At 38.7% G+C, this 26,692-nt stretch overlaps 1 protein-coding gene across 5 annotated transcripts in view; it reads right to left on the bottom strand.

The window, feature by feature from the left end:
- Erc1 (ELKS/RAB6-interacting/CAST family member 1) overlaps window positions 1–26,692 on the bottom strand; it is a 546,275-nt gene that overhangs the window by 12,681 nt on the left and 506,902 nt on the right. The gene's annotated exons all lie outside the window — the stretch shown is intronic.

Raw genomic sequence — 26,692 nt, 5'->3', positions numbered from 1 at the left:
TCAAAGGAGTGCTAGAGAGAGACTGAGGAAGTATGGAATGGTGGAAGGCTACAGCAGGGTATACCTATATATCACTTCAGTCTCATGGACTCAGTGTAGTGCCTGGTGCATGGCAAATTCAAATTTTGTTCTTCAGAACACTCTGGAAAAATTTTCCAAATATTTTTGATCTGTGATTAGCTGAATTTAAAGGCCAACTGTATGCTGGAATAACTAACAAACATAAAAAGGTATTTGTCACTAATTTTATTAATTCAGGAAAACGCAAGTTTAAAATCACTATGAGGGGCTGGGGTTGTGGCTCAGTGGTAGAGTGCTCACCTTGCACATGTGAGGCACTGGGTTCAAACCTCAGCACCACAAAAAAATAAAATAAAGATATTATGCCCACCTACAACTAAACAATAAATATTAAAAAAATAAAAAATAAGTAAAATCACTATGAGATACCATAGTGACTAACTTCTAAAAAGACAGATATACCAAGTACTGGGAAGGGTGCAGAACTATTTGACCTCTCATACACTTCTGGCTGGAGTGCAAATTGGTGTAACACTATGGAAAACTGGTAGCATCTACTAAAATTGAACATAAGTATACCTTATGACTGAAACAACTGGACTTTTAGGGATATGTAAATTCAAAAAGGACATGGACAAGAGTATTTATGGCAGAACGTTGCAATTACCCAAACCTTGGAGTAACCTAAGTGTTTATCAATAATTGAATGATAAATAAGTTATGCTATATTTACACAGTGGAATATCATGTGGCAATGAGAATGAACAGAGTACACGTATAACAAAATAAATGCATTTATAAACATCATGTGGAATGAAAGAAGTCAGACACAAAATAGTCTGTACTGCATAATTCTAGGTATGTAAAATTTAGAAACAAGCAACACTGATCTGTGGTGTTAGAAGTTAGGCCACCCTTGGAAAATGAGGGTGACTGGAAAGGTAACAGGGGTTTCTGAGGTGCTAGGTGTGGGTAAGGTTCTGCTTCTTGTTCCGGGTATTGTCATAGGAGTATGTAAAACACTCACTGAGCTGTCTACCTAGACTTTCTGTGTGTATGCTATATTTAAAAACTTAAAACAATACAACAACAACAAAACAGCACCAAACCCCAAAGATTACCTAATTACATGACCCATCAGTCTTTATGCATACCTGACCCTGATCTCCTTCTAAAGTTTCTCCCCTGTGAGTCCTGAAGCATCCACATTCTTCTGGTCTTCCTCTGCCCATCCCAACATCCCTTCTCCATTCTGGTGCTATTCTTCTTCCTTTGGATCAATCCCTCTATTCTAGAGGTCTAAGGAGACTTTCCACCATTCTTCATGCCCCCCAACCCCTGATGCCCTTTGGTGCTGAGGATGAAACCCAGACCCTTGTGCCTGCTAGGCAAGTGCTCTACCACTGGGCTAAACTCCCAGCTTCTGTTCTTCCTCTTATACCCTCTGCCTAGGTAATCTTGTCTAACTTTAGCTTTTAAAAGGAGACAATAATAACAGCAACTAATTTATTGGGATTTATTACAGCCCAAGTATTATTCTAAGTGCTTTAGTGTATTAACATATTTAATACACTTTCTTTCCAATTTAATAATATTTCTTTTGAGGTAGTTTTGCTCTTAAAAATCACAGAAAAATCTCAAATGACACAAAAGAAAATTATATAATGAATCTTCTATGTCCATATCATCTAAATATAATTATCATGCAGGTATGACAACATAATTATGACTCTAGCTCCCCTCTCTTTCTTGAGTTTCAGATTTACATTTTTAAGGAGTTGAAAAAGATCTTTTCATGAATACCCCACATCAAATCATACTATGTAATAAACTGTTTTCACCTATTAATTACTATAAAGTTTTTTGTGTGATTAAGTGTACCCCATTAAAATTGTGTTTTAGAAGAATATTTAATCTGTTTAATGGAGGTACCATTAGTTAACTATTTCCCATGATTAGAAATTTAGTTTATTTTCAAGTTTTTACTACTATAAATATTCATGTATTGAGCTTTCTTTCCTGTACATAAGTTTTCATGTGTTTACGACTGTTTACTTAAAATTCCTGGGTCAAAGAGGTATATATTTCTTTAAAGTTTTAGACATGTGGCCAAACTGATCTAAAACAACTGTACTAATTTTTAGTCCACAAAAGGCATATAAGGTTGGCCCCTTTACTCATCTTCACTATAGACTGGGGAATTAAACCAACCAACCAACCACCCAAATCTTCCCAACATGGTAGGGCTGTTTCTGCTTACATTTCTTTTCATTAGCAGTAGTGCCAAAAGTTGAGGCCATTTAACAATGCCCTCATTGGCCACTTCCTTGAGTTTCCTGTTAATGCCTTTAAAGATTATGTTTCTTTTGATTTTGTTTCTTCATTTATGTTCTGGTTATAACCCTATCACAAGGTCTCACAACCTAGCATTGTTTGTTGCAACATCTTCATAACCACTTCATTATGGTGTAAGAGTAATCTTTCTAAACCAGAATAGAATAGGCTCCCTCCTCTTCTATTGTCTTAAATGACTTCCTACCTTCAAGAAAGAATGCACACTTTCTGGCATGGCAGCCATTGTTCCAAATGCATCTCCTGGTACATTAACTTGCCACTCCTTGTCTTTGATTTTCCTTTGATGTGGTTCGTTCAGTCTAGAATGCGGCCAATCTTTTCTCTTACACACTTGTCTTCTCTAACTTTCTCATCCTTAATGGCTGAGCTCAATCATCTACTTTCCCTGAGAAGCCTGTCCTAGTCAGCAGTGAATACTGATAATAGTGTTCACTCTGCCTTCTGTTTCTGTTGATTATATGTTTAACTCTCCAACTCTCTGCAAACTCCTCAATAAATTGTTTTTTTAATATATGGATGCTGTGTAGCAAAATACCTGCACATAGTAGACAATTTAAAAGTGACCAGTGAGTGCAATAAAGGAATAGACACTGACCATGAGGAAAAGCCTTGATAACTTTCTGAGGAGCTTTTATTTTATATTGGGGATCAAACCCAGGGCAAATGCTCTACCATCGAGCTACCCCCAGACCCTAAAGAGCTTTTTAAGATCACCTCTGAAGAGTTCTCAGATCAAAACTGTAATGGACTGGGAGTGCAACTCAGTGATAGAGCACCTGCCGAGCACATGCAAGGCCCTGAGTTTAATTCCAGCACTCCATTAAAAAACAACAAAACCAAAACAAATCAAACAAGAAACCAAAAACAACAACAACAACAAAAAATCCTTTAGTAGATACTGGGACACATAAACTATACACTATAGCATTCTACTCTGCTTAAAATTCTCAAAAGATGGAGTATAGGACACACATAGAATATGAAGGTGGCCTCTGGCAGGAATTTTCTGGCTTTTGTCTGCTGAATGTTATTATAACGTATTCTGTTCTTAGTAGCTGTTCCAGCCCTCCTTGAACTTGGAGTAGTAATATGATTTCTAGAGGGACTTGAGCCAAGAATCACAAATGCAATAGCAACTCCATCTGAATGCTCAAAGCAACATGCACTAGAAGCGTATGCAGCAGTGGGGAAAGGGAGCATGCCTCAGCCTCCAGCTTAACAAAAAGCTGGACAGAGGAAGCTCTGAAGGAAAACTAAAGTTCTACAGCGTCACACCAAACAAGGGCATTGTTGTAAAAAGAGCTGGCTACGTGGGAAAGTACTCCAATCCCTTTTCTGCTTTCAGTGCAGAGAACGCAGCTCACACTGATGGACAAAGAATGATAAGGAAGTTAAATGAGCTGAATGGAAGAACAGAAGAACAGAATGACTCAGGGACATTACTGCTCCGCACAGGTTGTGATTCTAGAGAGGCTATCCACAGCCAAGTTGAGATGTTACAGAGAAGTACTAGAAATTCATGAAGTAAAAAAATCCTTTTTTTTTTTCTTCTTCTTTTTTTTTGGTGCAGTGCTGGGGACTGAACCCAGGGCCTCACACATCTTAGGGATTCACTACCATTCAGCCATACCTCCCAGTCCTGGAAATTCTTAAAGAGAGAAAATAACTAAGTATTCTGAACACTTGGCCTCATTTTAAGGTAAACAACTCTCCATGCATAGTCACAAAGGATGAGGTAAAAGGGAATAAGTATTGATAAGCATAAAAAAGTAATGGCTGGCTGGGCATAGTGGCATACGCCTGTAATCCCAGTGGCTCAGGAAGGCTGAGGCAGGAGGATTTCGAGTTCAAAGCCAGCCTCAGCAAAAGCAAGGAGCTAAGCAACTCAGTGAGACCCTGTCTCTAAATAAAAGACAATTTAGGGGTGGGGATGTGGCTCAGTGGTTGAGTGCCCCCGAGTTCAATCCTGGGTACATAAAAAAAAAAAAAGAAAAGAAAAAGTGATGGTTAAGAGCGGTCACTGGATAATTCTTTTTAATTAATTAATTAATTAAAATTTTAGGTGTAGATGGATAAAACACAATGCCTTTATTTTTATGTGGTGCTGAGGATCGAACCCGGGTCCCGCCCGTGCTAGGTGAGCACTCTACCGCTGAGCCACAATCCCAGCCCATGGATAAATTCTTTTGTAACTAGCAGTGACTCAGATTCTAAGTCCTAACTGTGGATGGTTTTGGTGATGGGCAGGAAATTACACAGAAATGCTTAGTTTCTTTTAAGCAGATAAGAATCTGAAATTTAGGTTTTAACAGCTAGGTCCCAGGATGCATAGGACCTGAGGTCTAAACTGTGAGACTGGCATAACACTGGAACCCTGGAGGTGCTTGAAAGTGGAAATGGTCCCTTATCCTGGCCAGGTTTGGCCTACAGCCCCATAACTCATATCAGCAAGCTATTTAGAAGATACAGAGACAAAGTCACTTCCTATTTTGGCTTTTCAAACAACTGGAATTAACTGAAATGCATTTTGCCATTATGTCTTTTTTTGGGTGAACCTGGGGCCTCATGCCTACTTGCTATAATACCTGTTGCCATAATAAAACTTGTATGGTTAGAGGGTATCTGAAAACACAGTAGATATTTCTTGTCTAGGCAGTTGGTCATTTTTTTTTTTCACTTTGTAGAATCCTTCTAACACTTAGTGCCAGAGAAAACTAAAGTTACTCTTGAAGAATTTGTCCTACAATGATTTCTCACAGATTAAAAACACCAAAGTCCTCTCTTCCTTGATATTTCAAGTCTCAGCTTGCAGCTGAATTCTCTAGCTTTCTTTCTTTTTTTTTAATATTTATTTTTTAGTTTTAGGTGGACACAATATCTTTATTTTTATGTGGTGCTGAGGATCAAACCCAGTGTCTCATGCCTGCTAGGCGAGCACTCTACCACTGAGCCCAAACCCCAGCCCTTTCTAGCTTTATTTCTATTATCTCTGCCATCCCCCACTGCTTGTGGTGCGGAGCCTAAGCCACTGCCACCATGGCCTGGCTCTATGCAAGAATGATTGGATGTGGGTGATGATGGCCAGGCTGCTGTGGGTATTTCGCTCCTCCCTCCCACTACCAGGTGATGAACTCCTTTGCCAGGCAATGCCTGAATTTGTTTTTATTAGAAGGAAAGGTTTCTTATAGGCCAAAAGTAAATAAGGTGTTAGCTTTCTTCCACGACTTAATCTTGAACAAAATGGTATAATAAAAACAAAAGTTCAGCTCCATTTGGGCCTGTATGTCCACTAAGTTCCACTGCTGGACAGTATGACACTGCTTAGCAGTCTCAAGATGCACATGCTGATGTAAGGGAACTGTTGCCTTTCCTTCCCTTAAAAGAGAAGCACTAAGTACTAAGCCTTGAAGCATGAAAATCATATACTAACTAATGTAATTAGTATTGCCAACAAATGCCTGACACATAGTTGGTGCTTATGAATGTTGCCATATTAATTAAAGTAGCTAGATTTTTCAATAGATCATCACATATTTTTACCATTAATTCTCAAAGGTTAAAAACAAAACAAAAACAAATTAACGGCTAAGAGGTGTGGCTCACTGGTAGAGCAGCCCTTTCTCAGCTTGTGTGAGGCCCTGACTTCTTAGCACAGTGATAAAAACAAAAAATACAACTGAACAACACACACACACACACACACACACACACACAACACAAAACAAACAAACAAACAAAAAAAACCAAACAAGAACTCCTCTGCTTTGTAGCTGTGGCACTGAAAACTCTGTGATACTATCAGCTCCCTGACCTTGAGAGAATGAAAATAGCTATAGTTCGTATAAATATAAAGCTCATCATTTTATTTTTCAGACTGTCTCCAGGCAAATATCCTACTATAGAACTACCAGGCCTACAAGTGCTAGGCTAGAGCAAGCCAGTCCTGAAATTTCAACTCCTAAGCCTGGAAGGAAACTGGAGGAGCCACCAGTTTCATCCTTTAACATGAATAAGATAACCGAGGCCTAAAGAGCTACAATGGCTGGTGTAGGTTAGACTGATGGTATTTGCTTCAGGGAAACTTAGTATGTATTATCCACCAAACCCAACCAGTGGTTAGGGGATCAAACTTACACTGTCTCTAGATGCATAAGCTCCCTGTAGAGAAAAAAAGCAAAGCTTCCTCAGACGAAAGTTTTATAGGGACTTTTGGTCTTGCTAGCTATAAACCTTTAGAGTTGCTCTATCTATCACTGTTGCTTACTCTTTTGAAGGTTGCAATCAGTCATTATTTTGTGAAAGTCAACAACTGAGAGACCAAAGAACACAAGTAAAAGTGGGCAGATGAACAGGGGTCAATGGCCAAAACTCACGTTGCTTGACACCTGTCACTCCAAATTAATCTTACATATTAGCAGGAGCCAGGAACCAGCAGATACAATGGATGCAACAATTTGGTTTCAGTTACCTGTACATAAATCAGCACAAACTTTTGCTTTCCGATGGTTCCATTTTGTATTTGCAGATGTCATGAACATACCAATGTCTTAATTTCTATTTATATCTAGACATTTCTAAAATGCTGGCTGCTTTCCTGGATAAGGAATTGTTCCCTAGCTGAGATCTGAGTTTGATAAAGGTGTTGTACCTTTTCTGAATAAGTAAGGTGAGGGGGTAGACAGACAAGGAGTATAGAAAGAAAATATGCCTATGAAAGATAAAAGTGAAATATGAAAGAGACTCCATAAAACTCAATATAAGACTTATATCAGTCTGACTGGCCCCTTATGAACTAAATTTTAAGAGCCAAGAGAAGGGAGAATCATCTCTTATGTAGCTATAGCCCTAGCATACCAAAGGAACTGTGATGTAGCACTGAACAAAAAACACCAAAAAACCAAACCAAACCAAACCAAACCAAACCAAAACAAAAAGCCAAAATACTGTATGCAAACAAGACAGTCACCTTTAGATAGAATGCTTAGACCAAAGGATGAATGAATGGTTAGAGAAGACATATTAGACCAAAGATTTGCTGATGTAGGCTTGAGAAAGTGTGGAATGTTCTAAACAAAGAAGCAAATTTCTCAGCTAGGCAGAATTTCAATTCGGTTATCTAAATGATTTGATAATATCTAACATTATCTCTCACAAATCTGTTAATGGAAGTAAATAGAGACATTCAAATGACATCCATCATTATAAAAAAATGGAGAAAAATTCCTCTTCTTGACAAAGGGATCCATCAGAGCAGCAGCAGAGTTCTGGGAAATACAGACTCAGCCAGGTTAGCTGGCCAGCCCTGTGTATTTGGTTTGGCTCCCAGAAATGAAAAGTGTCAAAAGGGAGAGGATGGAAAAAGAAAGAAGAAAGAAAAAAACAAATAAACCCAAACAATGAATAAGAAATCTACTGCTGAAACACAGGGCAGTAAGAATAAGGCTTTGTTGAAGTTGAGATTTAAATGCTAAACTAGCACAAGGCCCATGTCTCTGGCCATGCAGGAGAGGAAAGAAAGTTTCCCCAGGAACTGAGGCACTTACTCAATGCACCCTCTATGCCCAGGACTGCTGCTATTTGAAGCACATTGTATCCTAATGTAGGGCCAGTAGGTCAGGAAGAGAATGCAAAGGCTCCCAAGGAGGGCTATGGATCTTGCTGGATTTTCTTTCTTTCTCTCTTTTTTTTTTTTTTTTTAAGTACAAATTTGATATGTTTTCTGGTGTTTCCTGACTCCCTTGTAAGGTGACATAATGATATACACTCTTGGCACAGTAACTCAGAAGGACCATGGAAGGGGTCCCAATAATGACCAAAGTTCTGGGGTCATATGAGCTGCTCTGAGTGAACCTGTGTATACATATCTCAAGGAGGCCAAATGCAGTGCTGAGAAGCAAGCATGATATGAAGATATGGCAAGACAGGTCTAATTTGACTGGCATGGGGAAGGATGGGGGTGGGGTGGGTTCTGGAGTTGGGTGTTACTAATTTTGGAGGGATGAAGGGAAGAAAGTATGTCATGTTATGTGAAAGCTCTTGGGGAAAGTTGGGACTGAAAGAAAAATATTCCCACAGTCCCCTAAAGCTCAGAGATGTTTGCTGTTAGTGTTTACTTGGGTGATGAAGGGTGAGGGTGAGAGTGAGACTCCAGGGATATTTCCAGTCCAATCTGGCTCAAAGAATGCTTCAGGATCACTACACTCATGAACACAGCTACTCCAGAAAGTGTGGCAAAGTCATGGCATTGCAGGTCTCAAATGGCTTCATGCTGCTTTGCCTCCATGCGAAGTGCATGGCCAAGCATGAAATGGCAAAGCCCCTACCAAAGCAAGTAGGTAGAGGAAAGGTATCACCAGGTCTTTTCTCTTAACTTTTCCTTTCAAGGAGATAGAGCAGTGGGCTCTATCCTCAGACAAAGCCAAGGGAGGAAGGGAGCTCTACACAGACAAGGGAACATCAAGGAGTCCTAGAATCACCCGTCTGCACATAAACAGTGAAGGTCAATCCAAACAAACAACAGCCCAGTCTCTCCTGCATGTAGCTTTGTCCAGTTATCCCCAGTGCCCGCAGGGACACTGCCTGTGGGTTGAAGTACACTAGATGATGCTTATAAGCAGAACAGCAGAACACGAAGGGTTCTACTGACCACACGGGGAGCAAGTGAAGTGCTGGTGAAGCTACAACCCTGTAGGAGGTTGAAGCAACTTCTTAATACTCTTTATAATCTACTGTTAATTTTTCTCCCTAAAGAAAGCCATGAGGTTTGATTGGTGCACAATGACTGGCACAGATGTGCACCTAACTGCTGCTGCCCCTTACTGAAATTGACTCTGCCTGAGTTGGCAGGCAAGTGCCCTAGAACATCTGCAGAAGACGTCACAGTGCGGAAGGAGAATACAGTTCCTGTAGAGCATTCTTTGATAGGCTGACAGGATTTCCTTCCCAGGCTTGCAAAAGGAAGTAGTGGGAAAGGTCTGAAAGGGAAACAAATGTTTAGTCCCTGTTCTACCGCTTAGTTTCATCATCTTATACGAGTTGCTCTGGCCTTGGCTTCCTTATGTGTAAAAAGAAAAGGAGAGATCAGAGGATCACTGAAGTCTTTCCAGGTTTAATAACATGACTAAATAATAGCTCATCCCTGGTTTGCCTTATAAATTAAGAGCTGAACAGCAATCCAAAATGAGAGCCAGCAGGCTATTTCTAGCTAGAGGAGACTTTTAGTTCTCATGAAGGCAAGCCTCTGTACCTTCTCTGAGTCTTATCATCTGGGGCCAGAGAAAACTCAGTATTTTATTCTGTCCATGACTCCTCTATCTTTCTGCTAGTTACATTCTGACATCCGTCTTCAGTAGATTTACTTTAAGGAATAAATGTCTACTGACTTAGATTGAGTTTTACCAAAGCCTTACAAAAGGCTGAGTGATGTCCCATATGCTCTAGATGTCCTTAATAGCCTGAAGTCAGAGAATCCTAAGAATGATGATGCTTGGGCTGGGGATGTGGCTCAAGTAGTAGCATGTTTGCCTGGCATGCGTGTGGCCCGGGTTCGATCCTCAGCACCACATACAAACAAGGATGTTGTGTCCGCCGAAAACTAGAAAATAAATACTCTCTCTTTAAAAAAAATTATTAAAAAAAAAAAAGAATGATGATGCTTTATCACTGAGGCCCAGGCCTCAGTGGTACATATACCTCTGAGGTATATTTGGAATGCAGTTTCCAGAGTTGTTTGAAACCCTGAAACAATGACCTAAGTAGCAGTTAGGTTCTGAAGAGATTAATCTGTTGTGCATGGGTATTTTCAGTACTAGGGATTGAACCTGGGACACTCTATCATTGAGCTACATCTCTGCACTTTTGAGACAGGATCTCACTAAGTTGCCCAGGCTGGCCTCAAACTTGTGATCCTCGTGCCTCAGCCTCCTGAGGAGATGAGATCACAGTTGTGTGCCACCATGCCTAGCTATTTATGTTTTTTTAATCCAGCAATTTTGTCCTGTTTTGAACAAGATGCGCTATTATTTAGTCATGTTATTAAACCTGGAAAGACTTCAGTGATCCTCTGATCTCTCCTTTTTTTTACACATGAGGAAGCCAAGGCCAGAGCAACTGATGAAACTAAGTGGTAGAACAGGGACTAAACATTTGCTTCCCTTCAGACCTTTCCCTACTACTTATCCTTGGTTCTGTAGCCATGCTGAAGAGAAACTGACAATGTGCTACCTTTCCTAGTAGTGCCTGCTTTTAAAATGGGAGTATCTCAGAGAGAGGCTTAATATAAAGGAATAAAATGAACCAGTGAAATGTCAGGCATGAAGTTAGAAGAAACAGAATGAGCCAAGCAGCGAGACAACATTTATACAGTGTAGTAGTATACCACAATCTTCTCTCCAAAAAATTTCCAACTTCATTTATTTGCTAAACAAGTATCTGCTTCATATTTTATGGCTATGACAGAGCTCTTTTGGCAAGATTCAGTTACTAAGTGCTTTTCACAGAGTTTGCTGGATGGAAGTAACCAACAGCTCCTGCATTTCCCCTAAGGGAGTATTGTATAATTAGCAGATGAAATGGATTCTGCAATATCCTCTACCTTTGAGCAGGCAGGGCTTTGAGGTGTATTTGGAATGCAGTTTCCAGAGTTGTTTGAAACCCTGAAACAAATGTCCTAAGTAGCAGTTAGGTTCTGAAGTCATCCTCATGAAACTATTTTGCCTGTAATGTTTGTTATGAACTGGTTTGTGGACCTCTCCCCACCCAACCAATATTTATAGGTTGAGGCCTTAATTCTCAGAGCCTCAGGGTATGGATTTATTTGGACAAAGGGTCTTTAAAAGGTGATTAAGTTAAAACTAAGCCCTTTACGGTGGGCCATAATCCAATCTGACTAGTGTCCTTATAAGGAGAGGAAATGCTGACACTCAGACACCAGGAATGGTCTGGAACTGAGGATAGCGAGATGGATACAGCGAGAAGGCAGTTGGTCATCAGAAAGTCAAGGAGAGAGGCCTCGGAACAAACCTACTAACTAACCCTAACGACACCTTGATCTTGGACTTCTAGCTTCCAGAATGGTGAGAAAATAAATTTCTATTGTTTAAGCCTTTCAGTCTGTGGTATTTTTTTTTAAAGGTAGTCCAAAACAAACTAATAGAATGCTGTTGGTATACAATGCCATAGAACTTAGCCACTATTTATTTTTTTAAAATATTTATTTTTAGTTGTAGTTGAACGCAATACCTTTATTTTACTTATTTATTTTTATGTGGTGCTGAGGATCGAACCCAGGGCCTTGCATGTGCTAGGTGAGCATTCTACCGCTGAGCCACAACCCCAGCCCTTAACCACTATTTATAATGGTTGACGTACTAGACTGTGCCCTTTGAGTTCTACCTCTAGATAGTCAGGAATATATTCTCACTTGTCCCAGTGGCAACTGAATGTGGCCTGGTTCCATCTTTGCTAGGTTGCACTAGAAGAGAGTCAGGGGGGAAAATCTACTTCTATTGCAGTGGCCCCCAGCAGGATGTTCTAGTACAGGTGCAGGAGATTTTCTTGAAGACTGGGAGTAATAGCAACAGTAACTAGAATGCCTTGCTAGTGGCTGCAGTGGAGGGTTGGGTAATCCAAGTAGCTAGGATTCTTCAGGCAAGGACATAACTATAAGAAGGAAGGCTGTGGCAGTATTTCCCTAGACTCTCTGGAGGAAGCAAGATTTAGAGTTATGGGTACAGGGGAGTCAAGTGGAGAAATGGTGGCAATGTTAATTTGTATGTTAATTGGAGTTTGCTTGTGTGCTGGGGCAGTGATATAGTCTCTGGCATACATCACTGTAGATATTATCTATAATAAGTTATGTTACCTCTGTTTTTAGAATGTTACCACTAAACCTAAGAGTTTGGAAGAAAACTAAGGCAAATTTATTCCAAACACTCTGAATGGACTGAAACTGTTGTTTTCAAAGTTTCTGAGGCCCATTGGCTTTAGGACTGCAGTGCTTATTTAGGTCATGTTGGTGTTTCTTCAGCATTCACTGGGATTCGTCTTCTTCTTTGCTTATTTTGGGGAGCCTTATCTCTGGGAGATGACATAGGAGATAATAGTCCTGATTTAATATACTAGACTGTGGTCATTGTCAGTTAAAATTCCATGAAGGTAAATAACTGCCTCTGCAGGAGCTCTGGGGACTCAGGAGTGCTAACCTTCTTCTCCCATGGGGATATTTTGAACACAAAGGAAAAAGTGCAATTAAGACAGCTACAAATGCATTAAGATATTTATAAATGCAGAGTTTATCATTTATGAAATCTTCCATATTCATAGTTTAGAACTCCAAAGAATCCAGTGCAAGGCCAGGCTAATAAAAGCTAGATTTAAAAAGGCCTTAGCATTCTTTGCTGCAAAGCTGAAGGGACTTAAGACCTGAATCTGGAATAGGTGTTTTTATGTTCCATTTTATTTAGTCTTGGTAAGTTTGGGGTAGCATTAGTAACAAGGATCAGGAGCTGCACAACTGTGCTTGCCTATGTTGTGCAAGGCCCTGGGTTCAAACCCCAGTACCATCTAAATAAAAAAGCCACTAGTCAAGAAGTGGAGGGAAAGATCTGATAAATATGACAGAAAGGACAAAATAATCTTTCTCTAAGACAAGTTAAGGAAGGAAATGGCTGGAAGGTTTGTTTGCTATTTTTTTATGAGATGGGATCTCACTATGTTGCCTAGGCTGGCCCCAAACTCTTAGACTCAAGCAATTTTCCTGCCTCGGCCTCTTGAGTAGCTGGGACTACAGACATAGCCACCACCTGTGCCCAGCTGGAAGGATCTTTTACATAAAATTTTGATTTACACAAGTCTCCCAATATTCTCTCTGCACAAGAAAATTATCATACATTTAGCACAACACCTATAGTTTTGTGTCTAAGTATGTCCTTTCATGCATACATAGGCTATTCTCACATTGGAAATAAATTGCAAATACTACTTAATGTTCATGTAATTTCAAGTATGTAAATTCCTTATTTTTTCTATAGTCAAATTCCTATTTCCTCTTTCTTTCTCAACTTAATGTTAGGGCATGTTATCAGAAGCAAGGTAGGAATTTGGGGCCCTAGGGTCAACTCAGCACCCTGTCAGTCATGCCCCTCCTGTGGTGTATCTGCCTAGCTCTTCTCCAATTCCTCCATCTCTTTATTTTTTAAAAGAAGCTTTTCTTTGCCAGCTATTTCAACATCTAATTGGCAAGATACACTGGTCTTTGCATAAAAAGGTTAATGGCAGCTGTCAGAGGAAAAAGAAAGTGCCAGACTGTGTGAGAGCAGAGGAGAGAAAAAGTGAGTCGATTCCACAGCATATTTCTCGTAAATTTGTCAAGACACACACACACACAGACACACACACACACAGACACACACACCCCATTCCCAAGCCCAGTCCTGATACAGACGCACATTTATCTTCAAAGTTCTGCTATTCTTTTCACTGGATTGCTAGTCTTGCCTCCTGCGGCCTTTCACATGCTGCTGCTCTTAGTTTTTTTGGACAAGAATTTAGCATCTGAGCTGAGGAAACAAGTTCAAACATCACAAAAAGAGGAAAACCAGATCAGAAACATACGGGCTGGGAACCAGAACAAAGTTTGTTATCCCACAAAGAACCATTCTTCTTTCTTCTTTCCTCTCCCTGCTGCCCCTTATGCTTTGCTCCCCATCAGCCCCTATGCCCATTTGGCTTACTTGGGTGGTACAGCAACAGGACAAATGCATTCAAGAGGGAAGAATGAAATGTCATGTCTGTGACTGATGACTGACACATTCCCTGAGTGAGGGAGATGACTTCTAGGTTCTGTGCCCAGTGCTGCCCCAGCACTAACAGCCCCTAAACCAGCACTTTGAAAAGAGAGAGGTGCAAGCCAAGGAGCAATTGATCAAAATATGGAGAAAACAAATGGAAAAATGAATCCAAGGAAAGGACAAGATCCGAGCCAAGTTCTGGAACAATACTTCCTGAAAATTATAAAGGGACCAAGTGCTGGGAAAGAGACTTGGAATCCAAAGCTTAGTGACCCACACAGGGGGCTGGCTGATAGAAGTTCATTCCAGTGTGGTTCAGCCCCTGATGGGAGGCTGGCATTTATGGTGGAAAAACAAAAAAGAATTTGTACTCAAGGGAAATATTCCATTTTTAGTTTTTTTGGTGGAATAAGTTTTAAACAGGTCAAAAGGAAACTGGAGGTGGGGTATGATCTTTTGAAAAAATTAAACTAGCATTGATATATAGCCAAATGTACAGATCTTTAAGTATACAATTTGATGAATTTTGATAAATATATCAACACACATTGCTGTCTCCCCAATCAAAATACAGAACATTTCCATTATCTCAGAAGGTTTCCTGATACCTTTCTTCAGTAAGTTGCTCTAGGTAACCACTGTTGTAATTTTTATCATTCTGATTTGCCCTTCTTGAATGTCATATAAATGGATACATACATTAATTATGTATGTATTCTTTTGTATCTAGTTTCTTTTACTTAACACAGTGTTTTGAAGATTCATTCAAAAAGAGGCCTATACTAGAAATTCTTTCTTTTTATTGTTGAACGGTTTTCCATTATACAATATATAGTAATTAAAAAAAAATCTGTTCTCCTATTAGTGGACATTCGGGTTGTTTCCAGCTTTGGACTTTTACAAACAAAGCTGTTATGAATAGTCTTCTGTCACTTGTCTTTTTGGATATATCTTTCCATTTTTATTGAGTAAATACCACAGAATGAGAAATCTGGGTTGTGGAATAGATGTATATATAATTTAGTTAAGAAACTGCCCAACATTTTTCCAAAGTATAGTACCATTTGCACTCTGATCAGCAGTGTATCAGGGTTCCAGTTGCTCCATATCCTCACCAACCAATGGTATCAATCTTCTTAATTTTAGTGAGACTATGGTTCTAATTGTGTTTTTATATGTGTGAGCATTTTTTCATGTGTTTATATTATCTTTATTTTGTAAAGAGTCTATTAAAGTCTTCTTGCCACTTCAAAAAATATGCTTTTTTGTCTTTTGTTACTGGTTTTCAAAAATACCTTGCATATAAACTTGCATATATATATATATATATATATATATATATATATATATATATATATATTGAATATTTTCTCCCAGTGTTTTTTTTTTTTTGGGGGGGGGAGCGGGGTACCAGGGATTGAACTTGGGGCACTCAACCACTGAGCCACACCCCTAGCCCTATTTTGTATTTTTAGAGCCAGGATCTCACTGAGTTGCTTAGCGCCTCACTATTGCTGAGGCTGGCTTTGAACTCTTGATTCTCCCGTCTCAGCCTCCGAGCTGCTGGGATTACAGGCATGTGCCACAGTGCCTGGCTCTCCCAGTTTTGATGAGTAGAAATTTAAAGTTTTGTTGACGTCTGACTTAATTACTTTGCTAACCTAAGTTTAGAACACTTCCCTTCTTTCTAGTATCATGTCACTATGCCACTGAGCTGGGGTAGTTGTGGCAATATATGTGACTTTTGGCTAATATCTGGAATTAAATCATATTTATTTATTAAGGCTTAAAACAACCACCTGTTGCTAATCTTTGGTTATGGAGGCTGATTTTTACAATAAAAGACATTTGCTTTACCTAAAATTCTAGAGCCACCAAGGTTTAAAACTGAAAGTTGCATTTTCAAAAAACCAATCATTCAACATATAGGTCACTCTGGTTACTGACTGGTTGAGATGAACTGTATCAGGCAAGCAGGATATGGAGATGTTGACAAGTATAGTGGGCTGGGGAGGGGCACACTATTGTTTGGGATTCAACCTTAGTGTCTCCAAAGGGAAACTATAATATTTGTTCTGAAATCTGTTCCATGTTTCACAAGTCTAAAGTTAGAGAGCTCTTCCCCATGTTAAAAGAAATATTTCTTTTTGTAATTTAATATAATCCCTCATTCTATCCTCAATGGAAATAGAAAAAAGGAGGAAAAGGCCCTCCTTACCATTAAGGCAAAAGCCTTCATTTATCCTATAATTGAGTTTTATGCCTTTAACTTTTTTATGTAAACTACCCTTTCTTAACAATTGTTTATTTTCCATTACTCCTATCTTCCCCCTTTCAATTCTTTTATCTAATTTGTTTGTGGAGTTTTTGTTAGTATGTCACATTCAAATACAGTCCTACATTTTTTGGGGGAGGGCATTTTACATTCCTTTTACACTAGAATAAAAGACAACTGGGACTGGAAAAAACCTTACAAACAATCTAACTCAGATCATCTTGCAACCCTGAATTCCTTCTATAACCCAACTGAGCAGCTTCTCCAGTAAAAAAGAAATTATCCTGTGTTTGTTCTTTTTTGTGGACACATCTAGAAAAAATTTCTTTCTGTTAAAGTAAAATCTGCTAAATTATAATATGTACTCATTGGTTGTGAGGTAACACCAAAGCAATTTATATACACAAAGCCATTTCTTCTGGTACAGTCTGTTACTGTACCATTTTTTGGCTGCCTGAGGGTATCACCTTGGGGTCTTTACTATTTAGGCTAATAACACTTCTTAAGCCCTTGATACTCTTGTGCACTGTAATTTTCATAAGAGGATGAAATTCTTAACTCCAGTTTACTGACTTAAAATTTAAAAACCTTTTTAATTTGATACAATTAACTTCTAGAAAAGTTGTAAAAATAATATGAAGAGCTCTCATACCTCCAGATTCCTTAACTGCTAATATTTTACATGCTCTTTATCATTCATTCACTCATTTAAAATTTTTCTCAGTGGATTTAGGTGTGTGTATAAATCTCTCTATGTAAGTTGGGTGTGGTGGCACATGCCTGTAATCCCAGCTACTCATGAGTCTGAGGCAAGAAGATTGCAAGCGTGAGACCAGCCTAGGCAACTTATTGAGACCCTGTTTCAAAAAAAAAAAAAAAGGGTACAGGGCTGGGAATGCAGCTCAGTGGTAAAATGCTGCTGGATTTTATCCCCAGTACCTCCTTGCCACCAAATTCTCCTTTCTTTCCATTGATTTATTTATTAATATCAGTACAGACTCATACATTTCTATTCTATTCAATGTGTTATAATGTTACTATGGTTGTTATTTTGATGCTCAACTGTCCATGATTTTGTGAAAGGGATCCCATGGTCCTTCTGATATATATACCCACCATTCTTGGAACACTTCCTTTCTTTCTAGTATAACAAGATGTTCTGGGATTATCTTATACCTTTCCATACTCAACCTTAGACATAGTCATTTCTGCAAAGAGCAGAAATTCCTTTTAGTGGAAAAGGGCATCTAGAAGCCAACCTTTGGGTGCTAAGTGAGTTCTGTATCACAGGATGTCAGAGCTCCCAGATCCCCTCAGCAGACAAAGTTAGGAGATACATGTATGTATACAGGCAGATGAACACACACACACAGAGGAATTTAAATCTATTTATCTGTTTAAAATTGTGGTTTTTACACTAATATTTAAAAAATTTTTTTAGTCATAGCTGGACATAATACCTTCATTTTATTTATTTACTTATCTTTATACGGTGCTGAGGATGGAATCCTGTGCTTCACACGTGCTAGGTGAAAACTCTATTACTGAGCCACAAGCCCAGACCTCACATCAATATTTCTTAATAGCAGCCCAACACCACAAGGTTTGTCTTTGCCCTTTCTATACTGCTGTTCCCTTTTCCTATGATAAACCTGGGTCACACTACCCTTACATTCATTTGCTCAGTCTCCTGGGGTATAATCCATCTCTCTCAACCATGGAGGCCACCTTCTTGGCTCCAGTCTAGTATTTCCACTCATGCCAACTGATCCTGAGCCCTGGCCCTGTCAAAAATACTGGCCATGTGGGTTAAATCCTTGGTCCTAGCCAGTCACACATACCAGCTGTGCGGGCAGAATCCTTTGTCCTGCCAAATACATAGACCCAATGCTTGAATCCAACTCCATTGCCAAACATATCAGCTATGTCATCAAACACTTGGCCTCTGTCCTGCTGGTCATTTTTGCTAAATCAGTCAAATCCCTGGCCCTAGCCAGCTGACTCCTTGGCCATAAGTGGGAAAGGGCAGATGGACAGACTTTTAAAATGACTTTTCATTTAGAAGGAACACAGGATATTTACGTTGTGGTATTGGTTAGATACTATATCCTTAAACTTTTGCTGCATATAGAGAAAAACTAGTCAAGAATACTAATGTTGAGGAGGTATTGCCTACATTTTCCCAAAGACTTGAAAATTTATTCCTTATACTAAATTATACATTAGAGATGTGAGTACTTTGGGTAGCAATATCTACGTTCTCCTAGAGAATAGTTTCTTTATGAAAATGAACTTTGGTGTTATGATATTGCTGAGATGTTAAACAAATCTATGAAACTTATTATTGCATAAAATGGAAAGATGTTGAAAATGTTGCTTATAGCTTGATTCTTTATTAGGACCCATTGGGAAGAACTTTCTTTCAGATCCTAAGAATTCAAATAAACATGTTTTTGCTAAACTACTGGTTTGTTTTATCTTGTGGAATACTATAAAAACTGCATAACTAATCAAATTTCCCTCTTGACAGTGTCTGACAGCTCACTCATGGCTTTTCCTTATTTTTTTAAAAAAATTCTCACTTTCTCTTTGATTATTTGAGTTATGAGGATGGGAATGCAGAGGAGGAAATCTCTTTTGGGAGGGTTCGAGGGTCACCACCACCTCTGAGAAGCACTGCTCCCAAACTACTCTCTCAACCTTGAAGACTGTATATTGAGAACTGAATTTCTGCTTCTTTATTTTGCCATTCTGAAACATGCAACCCTGCAACCTTAAAGCTACTAATATAATACTGTGAATATAATTTCTAATTTGTTTTGTGTGTGTGTATGCTGGGAATTAAACCCAGGACCTTAAGCATGCTAAGTACATGCTCTACCACTAAATTATACCCTGAGTCCCAGTTTCTATTATTACATGACTTGAAAGAAGTAAAATTATATAATGTGATATTATCTCAAAGAGGTAAAATAAAGGCTGTTCTTCAAGTATACAAAATATTTAAAAACAATGTTTTCTTGGCCATAAAGACTATCAAATCTAATCTGGTCCAAATTTATTTAGCTGTTGGAACTAAAACGATCACAGAGGTAAAGTGGCTCTGAATTAATTTTTTGAACAATATATGCTTGGTATGGTCTAGAGACAGAAAAACCAAAGGACTAGAACCCAAATACACAATAATTCAAAATGTAATTTGGATGTATCCATTCATTGCAAACCAAAATATTTGAAGTGCAAGTGAAATAACTATTAACCATCAGTAGCCAAAATCAAATCTTCTTAGACCACCTGACTCTGGCTAATGTGTATAAAATTGCAATACATAACATTCCTCAAAAGTAGGTTATTTAGACCCAAGAACAATATTATGTTCCAAGTTGTTTGCCACATTCACTTGCTAACTATGTGAGCCATTGCGTCAGTGACAAGTTGAAAAGTTGCAGTTTACTGGTACAGGGAAATCACATTATATAGCACAGCAGTGCATAAATAAGACAGCCATTGAAGACTTATGTTTCCTCACCTCATTGTAAAGTTGAATGCAATCACTTAAAGCTATGAGAAAGATTACATACATGAATGTTGTCTTTCCAATCTCTGCACCTGCAGATATCAAAAGTTTCCCACCCTGCTGCATCTCTCTGAATCTAAGGAATTGATGTGTAGCATATGTTTGGTATGGCCTTTTAAAAACACACACAGTATTTATGTTAAATACATTGTTGCCCCTCCTGAACACTCAGGGCCCCAAATCTTGAGCTCTCTGAAAGTAACTAAGTTTGAAATTTTAAAACCAACCAACCAAACAAACAAACAAACAAAAAACCCCCCAAACCAAAAACAACTGTTTGTATTTATAATCAAGGGAAAAGTCATCTGTCAAAAAAGTTTTAGCTAAAAATTTCCCACCATTTTCATGATGTAATACTCAGCCTAGGAACCAGTAACTCAACTCCATGAGTAGCTGTCAGTTGTTTGTTAGCTGGTGTTGATGCTGGATTTATGGAGACACTAAGTAGATTAGTGTTTCCCAAGAGATAGCAAAACAAAAGGGGTTGGCAAGAAATGAGGGCATCTTGTAGATGTAAGAAGTTAGTGGTTCAGTGTGGAAAACCTGGACCCCTGGAATTACAATTATGAGCTATGATTCTGAAAGATAACAAATGATAGTCCAAAGCAGAGAAGACGTTTAAATTTAAAATTGAACTTAAGAAAATATATCTCTTAGTTAGAGCAAACCACTTTGTACTCTTAACATTCTACCTTTACAATGCCTTAATCTATTTCTTTAAAAAAAGCTTCTTTGGGGATCCAGGATCACATAAAATGGCACAAGATTCCCCTTCTCTGAAAAATGTCAACAATGTCTCTTCTTCCAATACCAAGTGACCAGTGGGCCTGGGTTCAGTAAATAATAATGACTGGAAACACAGCCTGAGTAGTATGATACTATGTATTTCAAACTCATATCACACCTAAAAAGTACTGCATATTATTTATGGACACATGTATATTAAAAATGTGTATGTAAAAATGCATACCAATTTAGGACAGCAGTTGCTACTGCAGATGGAAAAAGAAGAATGCAGTTGAGAAGGGGTATGAAGACTAATGTAAGAGTCAAGTGTTTTCTCATATACTTAGTATAATACTTCTGATATCAGATTCCCGGTGGACGCCAACTGGGTGTCCTATAATTTAGTTCAGTTCTGATTGTCCACTTGGAGATAGTATCTTTTCCTTCAGTATAAAGGCACAGTACCTCAGGACTGCCCCCTTACTTCAGATGCCAGCTGCAAGCACCAGGTTGTTATTACCTGAGCTTCTGAATGACTGACTATATAAACCAGAATTCTCACAATCCCTTCCTCAGGTTTGGTTAATTTGCTATGCAGCTCACTGAACTATGGTAAACATGTTTGCTGATTTATTATAAAGGATATTACAAAGGATACCAATGAACACCAGATAAAGAGGTGGTAAGGTATGTGGGAAGAGATGCTGAGTTTCTATGCCCTCTCCGGGTGTGCCACCCTCTAGGCACCTCCATGTGTTCAGCTATCTGGAAGTTTTCTGAACTCTGTCCTTTTGTGGAGGCTTAATTATACAGACATGAGTGAACATCACTGAACACTGGTGATCAATTCAACCTTTAGTCTAATTCCCTTCCCAGAGGTTGGGGGGTGGGGTGGGGCAGAAATTTCTAAATTTCCAAATTTATAATCACTTGGTTGGTTTTGCTGACAACCAGCATCCAACCTGAGATTATCCAGGAGCCCTCAGCCTCCAGTCATTTCATTAGCATACGGAAGACACTTATCACTCCAGAGATCCCAAATGTTTTAGGAGCTGTGTGCAAGAAACCAGGAGCAGAGCTCAAACATGTTTCTTATTATAACACAATATCACACTATATTTAGCATTAAAAAGATCTGAAGCAGATATGACAAAGTAATTAGTTAATTCTGGGTACAGTGTTGTCTATACTTTTCAGAATGCTTGAGACATTTTGTTAAAAATAATGTGATATAAACTGGAAAACATACACATACACACATGTATAAAGTAAAAAAAATGGCAAATGAAGGTTTTCATAGAGGAAACATTCTTTTGGAATTCTGTGCAAATCATTTTTTGATATATATGCTCTCAGATCAAAGCATGGTCATAGAATGACAGGAAGCTTGAGACAAAGAAAATCCATATATGACTAAAGATGTAGAATCATGCTTAGAGAACAAGGAAAAATTCCAAGGTGATATGTGTGTGTACGTGTGCGTGTGGGCGCGCGGCAGAGGTGGGGTAGGGGATGGGGTGTCCCATCAGGCTGATTCTCAGTAAAATATTAACTGAAAATGACAATGATAACTGCAATAACAGCTACCATCTAGAAGCATCATGATTCTTACAACAACCTTATGTCCACTGCAAGATGAAGAAACTGACACAGAGATGTTAAGAAGCTTAAGGGCAAATAGACAAGAGGAGGTCAGACAATGAAAATTCAAAGCTGTGTGGCTCTAAAACCTGTGCCTCTAACTTCCACAATACTCAAGCTGACACCAATAGTATATGGCATCTGTGTGTGTGTGTGTGTGTGTACAAGCATATTTTTGCCTGCCTGTTGTCCATGTACCCACCTGCTCAATTCAGTTCAATCCAAACTAATGTACCATGCCCCAAGAAACCTCCAAAGAATACAAAATTTGGGTACAGACATAGAAAACCAAAATGAAAAGTCACTGCTATGGACCTAGAAAGAAATTTATCATATTCTGCCATGTAGGTATCCCTGTAACTACCATTAAGCTACCATAGGAAGTTACAGAGGTTGGGAAAAAAAAAGTGTGATAGATCTTTGGGTCTAAACAATCTTCTAACTTTCAAAAATGGAATGCTTTATTTAGAGAAAATGAATGCCAGTTCTGTCAATTTTATAGTACCAGGAACAAAACAAATAAACCATCATATTTCCTACGTGAACCTCTGTAGAATTGACATAATGATAAGACTATTTTCTAATTTTTTCTCAGGTGCTCCCTTCAATCTATTCTTAGGATTGATCTTTAATTTTTCATTAACTGACCAAAATTTTTATATTCTCATTTCTGGATTTCTTTGAAAGATAAGGGCTAAGAGATATAGTTCAGTGGCAGAGTGCTTGCCTAGCATGTATGACACCCTGAGTTCCATTCACCATTACTTTAAAAAACCCAAAGATTTATTTATCTCTCAAATCTACCTGAACTCACTATTTTTATTCTTTATAATGCTATGGTTTATACAAAAAGAAGTGCCATACATATGAGTACCTTGTAAAGAAAGAAAAAAGCTTATAAAATTGAGAAAACTTAACTAGTGTGGAGGGAGAATCTGATAAAGGGATTCATGACTGAATATAAGGTCTAACATTAGCTCCCTTTAAATCCACCACTACTAAGTGTTTCTCTCCAATTATACTAGCAATATATATTACATATATATATAATATATTTTGGTATTATTATTTCATTAAAACTCAAGTAACCCTAGAAGATAAGCATTATTATCTCTATTTTAAAGCTGAAAAAACTGAGGCCTGAAAGTTTAAGAACTGCTCCAGTGTTGTCAAACCAGACAGTGACAGAGCTGGACTTTGGATCCAGATTAGTTCACTCCAGTGCTATTATTTCTTCTTTTTGCTTTTTTTTGCCTTACTAGGGATTGAACCCAGAGTCTTGCATATGGTAGGCAAGTGCTCTACTACTTAACTAGATCCCCAGTCTTTTAAGTTTATTTTGAAACAGGGTCTCACTAAGTTGCCTAGTTTGGCCTTGAATTTAAATTCTTCAGTCTCCTGAGTAGCTGGGATGACAGATGGGGGCTACCACAGGAGGCTCACCATTTTTTCTGCAATGCGGTTGTATATGTATGTATATTTTAAGCAATGGGAACTGTTATCTTTGAATACATTCATGAGGTTTTATTTCTGCTTGGTCAAAAGAAATTTTCCAGATTGGGTTAGATGAAGGAACAATGCTATAGTCTGAATATGGTTTGTCCCCTTTGAAACTCATGTTGAAATTTCATCCCCATTATAGAACCTAAGAGGTGATTAACACTCTGTCCTCATGCATGGATTAATTCATTCAAGGAATTAATGGATTAATAGATTAATGTGACAATGGCTTATTTCCAGATTGAGCCTACTGTGAAAGTTAGTTTGGCTAGGTCTCTCACACAATTCCTGACTATTCCAAGTGATACACCGTGCTGCCTCAGAACCTTGCCAGCAAGGAGGCCATCACCAGATACAGATCTGCCCTTCAACAGACCAGAACCAAAACAAACCTCTTTTATTTAAATTACCCAGTCTATGGCACTACATTATTAGCAACAGAACATGGACTAAGACAAACACCTTATTTCCTTTCTGATTCTCAAGCTATCATTCTTTAAGGGTATGAGAAGTTACCTTGTTCTCTTCTGGCTCTTCAAATAGTCTGTAAGCCCTATTTAGGTAAGCACAAATTAAAGTACCAGGTTACTTATCAGTACCCCAAAGCTGAAGAATTCCAATTCTTAAAACAACATACATATACAGCGAGTTGTTCTTTTCTTCTTCTTTTTTAAAATGGCATTGGGAATGGAACCCAGGGATGCTCTACTAGTTTTTATTTTTTATTTTGTGAAAGGGTCTCACTAAGTTGTAGAGGCTAGCCTCCAATGTGCAATCCTCCTGCCTTAGCCTCTGCACCCAGCTCAAGGGGTTATTTTCATCATCTCTATTTTACAAATAGTCTGCACAGAAAAAATACTGTAGCATAAGCTTAATACACTACAGCTATCTTCAGAAGCTGAATTAGAGGGTTTTAGATAAACAGAGCTTTGTGGAAATAGAGTAAAACTTCGTATATCCAAGAACCAAGAAATAAATAAAGCCATAAAATACTGTCTTCTATGCATTTTCTTCTTTTACCTTGCAAACTGACAATTATCCAAGTTTATAAGGAGCTCTACTTTTGCTTAGAATGTTGAAAGCCCTAAAAGATTAGTTTTACCCTAACAAGAAGAAGATCTGGATAATCTATAAAAATCATAATTCTTTGGAGCCTATCAGAGATTAGAGATCCTAAGGTAACTACATAAATTGAATTCAAGGGTGACAAGCCCATCTGAGGAGAGATGAACATACCTTTGGCAAAGAACAAGAAGAAGAGACAGCAGCCTTAAAAGTGGGTAAAGAGAGCAGGGCACAGTGGCACATGATTGTTTTCCCAGCTACTTGAGAGGCTGAGGCAGGAAGATCACAAATTTGAGGCCAGCCTCTGCAACCTAGAAAGACCCTGCCTCAAAATAAAAAATAAATGAAGAAAGGACTGGGGTTATAGCTCAGTGATATTGTATCCCTGGGTTAAATCTCCAGTACCAAAAAGTTGGTAAAGAAAACAATTTAATACCTACAATTTAAATAAATTCTTAAAGTCAGAACATGGGCCAGCCTGACAGAGTAGAATCCCTTGGAGCCCCAGAGAAAAAGGAATCCACTTCCACTGGCCTCCACTGAGAGTTTGTTGTAGGACTGGGTATAAAATAGAAAACCTGAGAGAGCTCTCTCTCTCTCTCTCTCTCTCTGGGGTATACATGTGCTGTGACTGCTAAAGCTGAGGGACAGCAGGAGTACTAGGGTAATCAATCTGTCCATGCTCCATGTCATTTATGACCATAGTTAGTGACTGGCGGCCAGGAGATGCTAGGCATCTGGACTGTTATTTGATATGAAGTAAAAAGCAAGTGCCAGGGAGGGCAGGAAATCCTTCAGTGCCCAGAGCCTAACCTTGCTCTGACAGGAAAAGCTGTGCACCCCTGGGAGAAGGAAAGGAAACCTTCACTACCCCTGTTCTTAGGCAGATTGACTGCCACCAGAGGAGGAGTAGAAAATCCTTCCCACCTCTTACACTGACACACAGCAAAAGCAAACTGTCACTAGAAAAGAGAGAGGAAGTCCAGTAGGCCCCTAAATATGGACTGATTCAAAGCAGAATTCTGCTTCTACTGGGGAAGCAGTAGGAAATCACCTTACAGTCTAGATCCTGCACTGCTAGTAGGAGCTGGTATCTGTCAGTGGGGGTGAGGCAGGCATGCTAAGACTGAGGTGGAAGGATGAAGAGAGCATTAATGCTTCCACTCTGAGTGATACATTAAGAAATGAGGGCAGTCTGCAGCTTGGAGAGGGCAGGAGGATGGAAAGCCCTCTGTGGTGCAGGCCACATGTACCCCATTAATATATACATGATACCCCATTGATATGTATAATTTTTATGTATCAGTTAAAAAGTAAATCTAATTAAAAAAACACAAGGCAGTGGAAAATCTAAAGATTGTGGTACAATGAAGTATAACTGTAGCAAAAACAAACCCAAACCTAGCTCAATTAGTGATTGATTTGACTCAGTCCTCAATGCTTATGGCCTAACAGAAGAAGGAATGTTTTTTTCAGTATATAAGTATGATTTACCTTAATTTCTACTGCTCAATATAGGATTTCTAGCTTCTAGAACTTGATAAATAAATCCCTGTTGTTTATAAGCCACCTAGTACTTCGTTATAACAGCCTGAATGGACTAAGACATGGGTTGACCTCAACTAATTCATCTAATGGTTCTTCCACTTAATGGTAAATTGTAGTACACAGTTCCCCAGGCTACTTTTCAAAAGTCCCTTATCCAAATATTCTAACCTCAGACCTTTTTTTAGTGGTCATCCC

This window comes from Marmota flaviventris, chromosome 3, assembly GCF_047511675.1.
Source record: "Marmota flaviventris isolate mMarFla1 chromosome 3, mMarFla1.hap1, whole genome shotgun sequence".
NCBI classification, from domain to species: Eukaryota; Metazoa; Chordata; class Mammalia; order Rodentia; family Sciuridae; genus Marmota; species Marmota flaviventris.
Note: the sequence above shows the minus strand (reverse complement) of the source record. Positions and strands in the feature narration are given on the sequence as shown.